Here is a 12,653-nt window from a genome sequence, read left to right as displayed (position 1 = left end):
AGGGGCCAAAGAGCTGCATGTGGCTCGCGAGCCGCAGTTTGCCAACCACGGATCTAAGGGAATAGAGGTCAGTGCCCCTGACTAAAAGTCAGGCATTGCATGTTTTAAAAATTCTTGTGACACACCAGTGTGCAGCGCCACACAGGCTGAGAATCACTGCTGTAGAGTGATACATGATATGCTAGAGCAGTGGTTCTCAACCTGTGGGTCGCGACCCCTTTGGCGGTCGAACGACCCTTTCACAGGGGTCACCTAAGACCATCCTGCATATCAGATATTTACGTTACGATTCATAACAGTAGCAACATTACAGTTATGAAGTAGCAACGAAAATAATTTTATGGTTGGGTCACAACATGAGGAACTGTATTTAAAGGGCCAGAAGGTTGAGAACCACTGTGCTAGAGAGAAACATAGGAAGGTAAAGAAGATAGGAGGTGCCAGGAATGAAGATAGGAGTAGGGTTGTGATTTTATAAAGGGTGGTCAGGGTAGACCTCATTGAGAAGGCAACATTGAGCAAAGACTTAAAGGAGGAGAAGGACTTTGCTGTGCCTAGGGTGAGTGAACTTTGAAGAAGAGGAAAGAGCAAGTGCAAAGGCCTTGGAGGCAAGAGCCTGACCAGCTTGTGGGAGGAAAGGGAATAGTACCTGAGACACAGGGGGTGCTCAGTACTAATTTTTAAATGAGTAAATGCATGAATCAAGCATTTTCTAAGCTCTGAATTATTGTGTGTCAGTCTCTGTGCTCAGCTAGTCCCCTGGACCCAAGCCACAGCTCAGGCATCTTCTCAGCGGAGGAGAACTCAATGATAGCTCCCTATGTTCATTCTGAAAGACCCAGCCAGGAGTAGGCTCAGCCTGGCGAGGCAGCTGTCCCCAGACACCTGGCCCCTTCTCTCAGTGCTGATCCAGGGATGTGGCACAACTCAATGAATGAGAGCCTCTGCCATCAGCAATGCAGAGATATCTCTGCTGGTCCAGGATTCCCCGTCAACATAATAAATAACCCCTGGCTGGTGTTGGCTCAAAACGATGACAAATGAGCTGTGTCTGTATCGCCAGGGAGGGAAATCATATTTGGTCTGCAGTGGTGGTTTCTGTGTTCGCCATGTGCAGGACAATCAGAGAGCCTAGAGTTAGAAGCAGGAAGCTGAGTAGCCTGGGCTTCTTTCCACAGAGCAGTTGGATGTGGTACAGAGACAGGCTTGCTGCCTCACCCTATCTGCCACACATTGTTTGGTGCCTTTGCTGCATGCAGCCCCAGCGTGAGAGGAAGAAGGAGACCCTGCTTTGTTTCCAGTCCCTGAGGCACCACAATTGTGTTAAGCTCTTTAGAACAAATCCCAGGCTCTGCCCCAGCGTGGGGTGCAGAGTGGAAACAGGACCTTAGCTTTGGAAGGGTGTCCCCAGATGGTGTGTGGAGGAATCCACAGAGCCTTGCAGGGGGAGGGGCCTGAGCTTCCCTTCTGCACAGATCTGGCTTTGAATCCAGCTCTTACAAGGCTACCTTTTTGACCTTGAGCGTGTTCTTTAACCTTGAGGAGCTCCAGTGTTTTCATGTGTAAAGTGGTAGGGTTGGGGCCCGTTAGAGCCATTTCAATGGGTCATTGCAAATGTTAGGGAGATAGTAAAGCATGTGGATAAAAGCTAATCCCTTTCTCAGATCTGTACAAAAGCACCATCCTTTCTGGGTGTGTGTGTATATGTTCCCTATGGTTCCCCTGGGATCCAACAGTGAGGTCTCCCTGAACCACTTGTCAAATGGAGATGCAGTTAGGAAAATGGCTATGTCTGTCTGTCTCTCTGTCCCTATACTCCACTGTGAACTCATTGGGGGCATGGACCATATACAAAATTCACTCCCTCTTCTCCCTTTTCCCGCCATACAACACAGTCTGGAGCTAAGCAGCCCTCCTCACACTTGCTGAATGGAAGATTGAATTTGGTTTGGATTTCTGGGTTCTTGATATAATCTAGGAGGTCCCTAACTTAAGTGGGGAAAATTGCATCTTTCTTCATTAATCTCCTGTTGAAACTTAGCATTTCTACGAATTGTGAAGACAGGCAACAAAGCTCTGCCGTGTTAGCAGTACCTATGAATTTGTCACTGATCTGATCACACTTATTTTCATAGAACAGTACCATTGTTGCGACTGTAGAAATAGCATCTATGCTTCAGACCACAGTGTGTAGCAGGCCCACTGCTGGATCTTGTTAATATGTATTAATGGAGAAGTACCTGTATTACTATATGACAAATTTTCAAAATATTTTGTAGCACTATAACTGCTATAACTATATATTTTGCTTTATGCATTTAAAAACATCATTTGAGAAGGTTTCACCAGGCTGCCAGAGGGGGGCCATGGCACAACAAAGGTGAAGAGTCTCTGGTCTGGGAGGCCCCTGGGTAGGCTGCTTTGTCCTGTGAACCCCCTGAAATGAATGAAAAAGGTGAGAGGGTAGATTCCTATGTGTATTATTCTAGAGAGATGAGTTCTAGCTTTCATTAAGAATTCCAAAATAGCTAAGCACTGGACCAGTGATTCTCAAAGAGGGGTGATTTTCCCTCCTAGCGGAGGTTTGTCAATTTCTGTAGTCAGTTTGGTTGTCACAACTGGGAGGTGCTATCTGGCATTCACTGGATGGAGGCTAGGGATGCTGCTAAACATCTTACATGCACAAAACTGTCCCCTACCAAACAAACAAACAAAAAACAGTTATCCTGCCCAAAATGTCAATAGTGCTGAGGTTCAGAAACCCTGGACTAGACTGTCGAACATTAATGGAAATTTCTCTGATTGTTAAGACTGCTAGGGAAAAAAAAAATCAATGTACAACATCATTAGAAACACCTGTGATAATTCTCTCATCCAAAACTCAATGCACATCTGCCATCTATACCAGGCCCTGAGCTTGGCACTAGGATTGCAGAGAGAAGCAGACTCGGGAGGAGCTCTGGGTCTGCATGTAGGCGAGATATGTGACCTAGTAGAGTTGCGTGCAAGGTGCAGCCATTATGCAAATCTCTTGGGGCACCTGTTGTCCAGGCAACGTGCTGGAGATCAATGTGAATGTGACAACACAGTTTCTGCCCCAAGGAATCCGCACCTCCTGGGGAAGATAGACACTGAATGATACCATGATGTGTGCTGCGTGTGATGATGGAGACACAGGGCATGGTGAGGACACGCAGCAGCGTGTGTGTTGGGATGAGGACAACACTCCTTAGTGTAGGGGACAATAAGTTCTCCTTGGAGTGGTGAACCTAAAAGATGAATAGGAGTCGGCCAGACCAGAGGATGGGGAAAGGATGCTTCAATCAGAGAAAGGAACCAAATGGAGCTGGGCTTGGCTGGAGTGTCATTTAACACAAAGAGTAGCAAGAAGGGAATCCTGGAGTCTTGTGTGCCATAGTTAGGATCTGGGGCTTTATCCAGAGGAGCCGTTGAAGGATTTTAAGTGGCATGCCATTATTGGTTTGTTTTTTTTTGATAGACACAGATTGGGAGGGAAGAGGCCTGGATTTTGGTGGATGGCTACAAGAGAGGGAGAGGGAGAGGGAGAGAGAACCTAGCTGCCCAGGAAACCACAGGGAAGCTCCTCAGAGTAGGTGCTATGTGTGAACTGGATCTGGAGCAGTGAGTACGGTGTTTATGTAGATGATGAGCTATTTTGGTGTGACTGAAGCGTGATGTATAGGAGAGAGGGGCTAGCGAGGCTCCATGCCAGCTTCTCTCCACCCGTGGCCTCTGGTTCACTCCTGAAGGGTAAAAGCCGAGGCCACAGACAGTGTTTGACCCCAGCTTCTCCCATCTGTGCAGACAAGTTGCCCCTGCCAGCAGGCATGCATGGAGTCAGGCCAGAGTCCCGTCATGGACTCGAGGGGCACAGTTGGCCCTCCATGTGGCAGGTGAGCTGTCTTCAGTTGGCATGATTCCTTAGCCAGCTCTGCAGCTCTCCTCTGTGTTTTCTTCTCAGCCAGTTTCATTAATTGTACATCGCCGACAAATCCATATCTCCAGCCCGGACTGTGCTCCCAAATTCCAGTCTACAGACCTAATTGCCTTCTGGCCATCTCCATCTGGATGTCCCACCGGCAGCTTCTACTAAATTTGTCCAAAATTGACCTTCGCAGTCAATAAATATTTGCAGAATTGAATTGAATTTTCCTGCCAAACTTCTCAAAAGAGTTATCTCCTCAAAATTATCATTATTGGTAGACAACATGATTGTGTAACTAAAACACCCAAGGGAATCAACTGAGAAATCGTTAGAATTAATAAGAGTTCAGAAACCCAGTTGGATGCAAGATGAATGTATAAAAATCAATAGGTTTTCTGTATATCAGTAATAACCAGCTAGGAAAAAATAATGGGAAAAATGTCGTTCACTAGAGTAACAAAAAGAGCATAAAATGTCTGGGAATAACCTTAACAAGATGTGACTGGGACCTACATAAAGAGAAGTATAAACCTTTACTGAAAGATTAGCTGGTATTTATTGATCATTTACAGTGTGTCGGTTACAGATATTATCATATTAATCTTTATAGCCATCCTAGAAGTGAGTGCTAATTTTAAAGATACTGAGACTAAGGTTTAAAGAGTTTTATATAGCCCAGCGAGTGTGGCTCAGTGGTTGACCTTTGAACCAGGAGGTCATGGTTTGATTCCTGGTCAGGGCACATGCCCCGGTTGGGGGCTCAATCCCCAGTGTGGAGTGTGCAGGAGGCAGCCAATCAATGATTCTCTCTCATCATTGATGTTTCTATCTCTCTCTCCCTCTCCCTTCCTCTCTGAAATCAATAAAAATATATTAAAAAAAGAAAGAACTTTATGTAAATTGTCCACAATGTATTCAATGGTATAATGGAAACTTGAAACCATATTTTTTGTAACCTTTCCATAAAGCCACCTTCAGAAGCATAAATACACAAACAAATGAAGATGCTAGGTGTTATCTGACTACTATAAAAAAATTCACTTCACTCATCCATTCGTTCCAGAAATATGTACTGAGTGTCCACTGTGGGCAAATACTGAGTGAGATGCTAGAGATAAAGATACGAGAAAATCTCAAGGAGGCCACTGGAGAAGCCATGCAAACATCTCATGACATCACTTGGTGAAGGCAGTGATATTCACTAATTCATTCACCAAGGACGAGTAGACAAAGGAAGAAGACTTGGCATTGTCTGGAGGATTCCCAGAAGGCTTCCCGAGGAAGCTGCCAGTGTTGAAGTGCCTGGGGATAGCGGCGTGAAGGAACTAGAGAGAGAGCATTCCAAATACAGAGAGCCGGATGGATAAGCAGTATCCATGGATTCATTCATTTAACCAACAGCTCGACTGTGAATATCTGCTGAGTGTAGGTACAAGTCTGGGTGCTGGGGAGAGAGCAGAGAACAAAATAGCCCCCTGCCCACATTCTCCTGGAGATTGCATTCTATTGGAGGGTCGGGGAGACAGAAGATAAACAGGAAAATATATGTCAGAGGGTGCTAAGTGCTTTGCGGAAAAATGAAACAGGAACCTGGAGCACCTGGTTTGAAAGGAGGGAGGCCTGAGGAGGTGATATTTAACTCAGACTGAAGAAAACAAGGGGGAGGGGATCACACAGCATTGGGGGAAGAGCTTTCTGGGCTGTACCTTGAGCAAATCAAGTGTCCCCAGGTGGGCGAGTGATGGGCTTAAGGAACAGCCAGGAGGCAGCATGGCGATCACAGGGATGAGCCCATGAGAGGCAGGAGAGGAGGTCAAGGGGCAGTAGGTGTCCACAGATAGGGCTTTTGAGGCACAATAAGGACCTTGGCTTTTGAGTGAGATGAGAAACCAGAATGAAGTCTTTCTAAGCATCCAAAAAGGAAACATATTACTGAGAAAGAGATAGGTAAATGTGACTGCCTGTACAAAGGGGACATTTTAATCTACATGGTCTAAAATCTAAACCAAACAAAGCACACAACTAGGTAGAAAACAATGTTTGCAACAAAGTTGACAAAAGAGTGAAATCCTGATTCTGTAAAGAGTTAGTACAAATTGATAAGAAAAATGGTAAGAGTTTATGGAAGATTTAAGTATATAAAATTGAGAAACCTCTATGTCAAACAGCATAAAAAGTCCAAAACGACTACAGAATGTACTTAGGTACTGCACACGATGCCCAGAAGGTATAAATATATAAATCAGAAAAAATGCCACATTGAAAAATGAGCCCGAGAATTCATCAGCTAGTTCCCCAAAGGAGGAATTAAAATCACTAGGAAAAGTTTGGAAGTGTTGAATATGAGTCACAAAGAGATGCTAAATAAAATAAGATAGCACTTTTTGCACCTAACAAGTAGACAGAAACTTCTCAATGAGATAGTGGACAGTGTTGGTGAGTATGCCTTGAGATAGGCATTTCTGCACAGGCTGTTGAGAATGTAATTGGTGTACTTTTTCTGGAAAGAAATAAACCAATGGGTGAAACAGAGCCAAAGCCTCACTAAGGTCATATCCTTTGATCCCGTAACCTGCACTTTGGAATCTGTCCTAGGGAAATCATCTAAAAATAAATACGTGCACAACAACCTGAAGAGTCTAGCTCTCCAGGATTGTTCTTGAACTCAGAATGGGTCATATTTGGTAACTGCACTGACTTACAGGCATGGGTGAGAGAAGGCAGACACCATCTTGGGTACTCAGATGCAAGTCTACAGCAGCATTCCTGTTTACAAGGCAGCAAGCTGGTCACTGAAGTGAGGAACAGGTAGCTGTTTTCTTGGAAAAAGCTCAGCATTTCATAGGCATGAAAGGACGTTCAGCCACTTTGGCATAGGCTCCCACTCTATTAGCATTTCAGTCCGGAGTGCCCTGGGTTATAACTTTCTTAGTTCACGAACACACATTTGATTTCAGGGAGACTTCCAAACCAGTCAGGCTTCCAGCCCTATCTACCCACCTCTAACAATGCCTGTCGCAGAGGTCAGCCAACCCGATACGGACAATATCCTCCCTCCCCCGAAACCGAATTGGATGCCACTATTGCAAAAGTGAACATTCGTTCTGGGACTCTGGCCATGGAAAAGCATTTTCCACTGCACTGACCAGCATTCTGTCACTAGACCTTCCTAGGAGTCTTATTTATAACTAGAGGCCTGGTGCACAAAATTTGTGCACTTGGGGGTGGGGATGGGGTTTCCTCACCCCGGCCTGCACCCTCTCGCAGTCTGGGAGCCCTTGGGGGATGTCTGACTGATGGCTTAGGCCCACTCCCCCCGGGCCTAAGCCGGCAGTTGGAGGCCTCTGTGCTCGCCAGCCATTGCCCGGCTTCTGGCTGAGCAGTGCTCCCCCTATGGGAGAGCACTGACCACTAGGGGGCAGCTCCTGCGTTGAGTGTCTGCCCCCTGGTGGTCAGTGTGTGTCATAGTGACCGGTTCTGCTGTTTGGTCGATTTGCATATTAGCCTTTTATTATATAGGATGGGGGAAAAATCCAGAAACAATTGAAATGTATGACAGTAGTGGAATGGTTGAGTAAATTCTAGTATAACCATATATTGGAATGTTGTGCATCCATTTGAAATGCTGTTTATGAACAGATTCAATATCTTGGGGAAAAGCTTATGTTATAATGTTTACTGAATTGTTGCAAAAGAAAACCAAGAAAAGAACTGAATGACCATCAGCAGGGGAGTGGTTGAATAAATTGAGATACATTCATGCCCTGGAATATTACACATTTATATGAAAAACAAGTTAGATATGTATCTACTGACCTGGAAGGTGTCCCTGATGGATTGTTAAGTGAGAAAGCAAGTTGCAGAGAAATGAGCTGAACTCTGATTTCACTTTTGAAACAAAATAATAAAAATTCTGCCTTACTGTGTCCATTTGTTTGCATGAGAGAGGAGAAGGTTGGAGCAGGACACCTGCCTGCTAACTTCAGTTACTTTGGGTTGGATGGAAGGGAAAGAGAGGAGAGATGAATTCTTTGTAATCTTTGTGTTGCATGTATTGGTATTTATGCATATTAGAAGCACCCATGACCTCCTGTGATTTGGCGAAAGAATAATTTACTGAAAAAAAAAACCACACAAAATTATATACACATTATCTCACCAGTGTGAAATATGCATGAAAAAATTAGAAAAAATAAATGAAAATATTCACAGCAGTTGCCTCTGGAAGGAAGGTGAGGATTATGATGTTTCCTTTTTTTTAAAAATTCTTGCCTATATCTTTCAAATTTTCTAAAATGAGAAAAGTGTATAAATTACTGTTTAAAATATAGTGGCCTTTACCCTCTCACCAGCCAATCTTGCCATTACTTGTTATAATCTGGTCTCTGTTCCCTTGCCACCTGCCTTTGCTGGAATTCATGTATCCATTCAGCAAATACTTTTTGAATTCAGGCACTGGGGATGAAGTAGGAACCAGGATAAAGCTCCCACTCTCAGTGTTCTTATTTCTAGAATGAACATTTAGACATCAGACTGAGAGGCCTCCTCCCAAACTCTCATCTTAGCCTCTCTGTGGTGCTCCACACATTGAATCACCTTCTCCCTCTGGTTCTCTTCCCACCATTCTGCCTGCCTCCCTGCCCCTACTCTGTCACCTTCCTTATACCTTGTACATGGAAAGTGTTCCCTGGGGCTCTGTTCTGAACCTCCTTCACCTATTTCTTCACTGTTAATACCCAGATTCTGAATCAGAAACTGCAGAACTGTGCTAGTCTGAGCCAAGGCAGCAGTCTGGGATGCTGGGATGGTGGTGAATGTTGGTGTCAGTGGTTGTCCAGGACATGAGTGAGGGTAGCTTTTAAGGTGTGGCTCTTGTACATGTATCTGTTTATATCTAATTTGTGATCTGAGGTGCATGGCCCATCCCAGGGTCGAACCTAGAAGAATGAATGAATGTATGAGTGACATGATACAGTGACATCACCTGGCAGGTTTTAGAGCATGAGCCCAGAAGATCTGGTGTCACTGCCAGTGAGGGGAAGTTTAGGGAAGTGAACTAGGGGACTCCTTTGGAAGTTGTAGAGATAGAAGTTTTATTTCATTGTTATTGTGGTTAAATATAGTTCTAGTTTCTGGAGGCACTTATGTCTTCTTTTGTGAACTAACTTCTTCAAGACCCTCTTCAGTTTTTCAGTTACAGTGCTTGTTGTTTTCCTATTGATTCGTCAAAATTCTTTCTATATTAAGGATATTGCTTTTTACCTAGCTAGCATTTTTATATGCCTTTTCATTTTGCTTCTATTTTTGACATACAACCATTAATATTTTTTTGTATAAAATGATCAATCTTGTATCTTCCACAGCTTTTATGTTCAGAAAATCACAGTTAGATCATAATTTGCCAATATTCTCTTCTAAGTGTTTTTGGCTTGGTTTCTTTTTAACTTATAACTCTTTATTCTATCTGGAATGTATTTAGTATGTGATGTGAGTCGAGGAGATAATTCTTTTCCCAAACAGTTAATTAGTTGACCCTGCAAAAATGTGTTTCTTTTCTCATTGATGTTTTTAATGTTGTCTTACACATATTTCAATTTTTATGTGTATTAAGGCTATTTCTGCAATATCATTTCATGTTCTGACTGTCCACTCTTGGACCTCCTCCACACTATTTTCGTAAGTGTCATTTGCTGGTTCTGTTTAGTACCTGGTAGGATAAGGCTACTACATTTACCACCTTTTAAAATTTCTGCATTGTCTGTAAATGCCTATGTTCCCAGTTAAACTTAGGTATCATTTTACTAAATTTAAAACAGGTCATCAGGCTTTTGGTCAGAATTGCATTCAGCTTATAAATTAACTTTTCAATAACTTCTCAAAAGGTTAATACTCTAAATTAACCTTTCAGTAGTCTTTCCACTCAAGATTATGCTATGTCTCTCCAATTATTCAAAATGTTTTATCCCTCTATAAAAGTTATCTTCATACAGTGCCTACACAGTCCTTATTAAGTTTATTTCTATGTATTATATGCATTTTGTAATTAATATAAACAATACCTGTTTTCTTTAAATTTTCATCTGTCTCTGGTAATAGGAATGTTATTGATTTTGTCTATTTATTTCACATTTGGCTACTTAGCTAAAATTTCTTATTAGTTCTAATAACTTTCTAATTAATTCTCCTGGGTTTTCTGGGTATATTAACATATCATCTGCAAACCATATGCTCGCTTCTCATTTCCTCTCCTTGTGTCGCATGGGCTGGCTCTTCCAATAAGGCGTGAAATCTCAGAGGTGATAGTAGCATTTCTATCTCATTCCTGATCTTAATCAGGTATTTCACCACAAGTACCATGTAGGTAATTGTTCTAAAATGATGGTTAAGGAAATATTCTTTCTCCTGGTCCCAGATGCTATTTTAATCAGGTTTACATGTCTTATTTCATTAAATGCCCATTTAGCATTTACTCAGAAGATCTTAACTTTTTGCTCTTTACTGGGATGCTTTGTGTTACAGCATATTTTTTCAATATTAGTCATTTTAGAGATTAACTGTCCTTTGTCAGTTATCCCTAATGTGGGCTTTAGAAAAAATTAGTGTTGAATCAATGTATTAGCATCATAGTTAAGCAGGTGGATCTGAGGTGGACTTCCTACATTTGAATCCCGACCATGAGTAACAGTGGGCCTTGGGCCCCCTCCCTTAATTCATCTTTGCCTTAGTTCTTCACCTGTTAAATGGAGATGATTTTTATAGTATCCACCTTATAGAGCTGTTGTGAGGATTAAACAAGTCAATACATGTAAAGTTGTTAGAAGAGTGTCTAACCAAATACAGTGTGTTAAATTATTGAGAACTTACCAAGTGCCTGGTACTGAGCTTGGTTTGTGGCTTTAAAAATGGGAAAACTCCCATATAGTCTGCTTTCTCATGGAGCTTATGGCCTGGCAAGGAGATAGATATTTATGAAATAATCACACGGAAGCATGGAAATTTGCTTCTATGATAGGTGCTACCGAGGAGAGGTTATGGTGTCACAAGAGCATATAATGGGGGGTTTGTTCTAGTTAAGGAGAGGCACTTGACCGTGATCTGAAAGATAAATATGCCAAGTAGGGAGGGGAGAGTGTTCAAGGCAGAGAAAATAGCATATGCAAAGGTCCTGTGGCTGTGCAGTCAGAGAGTGCATCAGGTACTGACTGAGAAGGGTGGGGTTTGACTAGAAACTAGTGGATACAAGGCTAAGAGGTCACTAGGGGCCGGACCGTGCAGAGACCCTCATAGACCTTAAGTGATTTTTTTCTTGTTGAGCAGCAATGAGGGGGTTCCTGAGCAGCATCACAGCCTCACCAGAGAGTGACTTAGAGGAGCAGACACTCCGGCCCCACCCAGATGCTGTGGTTCAGAATCTACATTTCAGCCTGGTCCCCAGGCATTGTGCACACACACAGTGAAGTCTGAGACTCTCCTGGGAGGACTGTTTTCACAAGGAGGGTGTATGTGAGCAACACTGTGAGAGGCAGCTGAGAGGGAACTCTATTAAATGAAGACTGAAGAGACCCGCTGGACCCTTCAGTGACCTCAGTACACCTGTTTGGAACCAGAAGGTAGAATTGATGGCTGGAGAGTGAGTGGGAAGTAAGGAAATGGAGACAAAGCTTGTAAAAAGGTGTGTTTTCTAGAAATTTGGCTGTGAAGGGGAAGACAGAGATAAGGCTGTTGGGAAATGAGGAGTAGAGTGGGAATTGTTTTCTTAATGATAGAATCTTGAGCACATTTAAAATGGGAAGGTTCCAGTGGAGAGGAAACGCTTAAACATGTATATCCTATGGAAGACAGAAGCATATATAAGGTTCATGAAGAGGAGGGAGGAATGGGATCCAAAGGGCACATGGAAGGATTATGTTGTCAATATGAGAACATCCAAATTTGTAGATAATTTTTTCAAAAGTTTATTTGAGCCAGAGGATATGCCTGGAAGCAAGATCTCAACAGACTTAGAAAACAGTTTGCATCTTCTTTCATGCATTTGGAATTAGGGAGGGAAGTAAGGAAGATTATATGAAAGCATGAAGGCAGGAGAAAGCAGGCCGGAATGGGATTATAGGCTAATGAGAATATGCGTTCTCTTGAGGGTGGTTTTTCTTCTGAGGGGTCTGAACAGAGGCATTTCAAAGACCTGTTAACCTAGATGCACAGAGGTAATGGACAAGGCTTGCTTAAGGCAAAGATAAACCTTTTATTAAAGAGGTTACAGGCCTGAGGCAGGACTACCCAAGGTAACCTGCGCATTTAAGAATTTATAATCACATCACTCTGTGAACTTACTTTCCATAGAACCCCATTTTTTTGTCTTAATGGTAAGACTGAAGGAGAAATGGTTCCTCTCTTGGAAGAAGGAAGACAGCGTAAGGCAGGCTAGATGGGTTTGGAATTGGGAAGATGGGGGATCCCCACTGATGGCTTTTATTTTCTACTAGAGGCCCGGTGCACAAAAATTTGTGCACTCGGCGGGGGTGGGGGGGTCCCTCAGCCCTGCCTATGCCCTCTTGCAGTCTGGGACCCCTCGGAGGATGTCCACCTGCTGGCTTAGGCCCGCTCCCTGGGGGATCAGGCCCAAGCTGGCAGTCAGACATCCCTCTGGCAGCCTGGCAGCCCTTGGGGGATGTCCACTTGCCAGCGGGGAGCAGGCCTAAGCTGCAGT

This window comes from Myotis brandtii, unplaced genomic scaffold (assembly GCF_000412655.1).
Source record: "Myotis brandtii unplaced genomic scaffold, ASM41265v1 scaffold274, whole genome shotgun sequence".
NCBI lineage: Eukaryota > Metazoa > Chordata > Mammalia > Chiroptera > Vespertilionidae > Myotis > Myotis brandtii.
Note: the sequence above shows the minus strand (reverse complement) of the source record.